This window comes from Erinaceus europaeus, unplaced genomic scaffold (assembly GCF_950295315.1).
Source record: "Erinaceus europaeus unplaced genomic scaffold, mEriEur2.1 scaffold_849, whole genome shotgun sequence".
NCBI classification, from domain to species: Eukaryota; Metazoa; Chordata; class Mammalia; order Eulipotyphla; family Erinaceidae; genus Erinaceus; species Erinaceus europaeus.
In genome coordinates, this window is record NW_026648154.1 from 21,449 (window position 1) to 22,980 (window position 1,532).

The window sequence follows — 1,532 nt, forward strand, 5'->3', positions numbered from 1 at the left end:
GACAGACTGGGAGGTCTCTGTCCCCTCCCGCCCATGGGGACACCGAACCCATCCTCAGGCTGCATGGCTGGGCTGTGTGGCCTCTGTCCCCTCCTGCCTATGGGGACACTGAGCCCGTCCTCAGGCTGCGGGCTGGGTTGTTTCTGAGGAGGCTCGCTTGCACCTGGCTCCTCAGGCAAGCGCTAGAGCTTGTAATCAGCTTTGCGAGGCCTTTGAGAGTGAGCCCGGCTGGGAGCCTGCTGAAAGGCCGCCAGCGGGAAGCCTGCCCACCCTCTGCCAAATTCCTGCGGTGTCCCAACCCCCACAATGGCCCTGCACTGCCCAGCCTGGGGGCCGTGGGGGTGGCCACTGAGAAGGCCTGCCTGCTTTCATACTGTGCTGCCCCCAGGCTGGGGGTCACAATTCAGGGGCCCCAGGAAGCTCCAGGAGGCAGGAGGACCCCCGTCCTGTCCCTGTGTGCCCCCTCATACAAGCACACACATCCTGGGGGCCAAGCTGGGGACAGTCCCTGCACCAGGGCCTCCTGCTCAGGCCCCATCCCTTTCTAGCAGAGTGAGAAAGAACATCTCCCCACCACCGGCCAAGTCTTACTTCCCCGTTCACCTTCTCTCCAGATCCACCTGCTCCCCAGATCCACCTGCTCCCCCAGATCCACCTACTCCCCAGATCCACCTGCTCCCCAGATCCACCTGCTCCCCCAGATCCACCTGCTCCCCCAGATCCACCTGCTCCCCAGATCCACCTGCTCCCCCAGATCCACCTTCTTCCCAGATCCACCTGCTCCCCAGATCCACCTGCTCCCCCAGATCCACCTGCTCCCCCAGATCCACCTGCTCCCCAGATCCACCTTCTCCCCCAGATCCACCTGCTCCCCCAGATCCACCTGCTCCCCCAGATCCACCTTCTTCCCAGATCCACCTGCTCCCCAGATCCACCTGCTCCCCAGATCCACCTGCTCCCCCAGATCCACCTGCTCCCCAGATCCACCTTCTCCCCCAGATCCACCTGCTCCCCCAGGTCCACCTTCTCCCCCAGATCCACCTGCTCCCCCAGATCCACCTGCTCCCCAGATCCACCTTCTCCCCAGATCCACCTGCTCCCCAGATCCACCTGCTCCCCCAGATCCACCTGCTCCCCCAGATCCACCTGCTCCCCCAGATCCACCTGCTCCCCAGATCCACCTGCTCCCCAGATCCACCTGTTCCCCAGATCCACCTGCTTCCTTTCTCATCCCCTTTCTCTCTCAGCTCCGAGTCTGGAAGCAGGGCCTCTGCACATGGTCACCACTGCACGGGGTGAGGATGGCCCCTGGAAGGGCCAGTGGGGAGCACAGAGAGCAGCCCGTGGGCTCCCCCCCACCCCCACTGCAGGCTGCCTCTCCCCAGTGAGCTGGGAGCCATGTGGTTCCCTTCTGGGCCAGTGCCCGGTGCCCAGCAGGCCAAGGGGCTCTGCCGGGGCTGGTCCCAGGTGGGTGGGTGGGGCTCGCTATTAGCAAAGGCTATTAGCAACGCCCCAGGGGAGCCCGCCGGCGG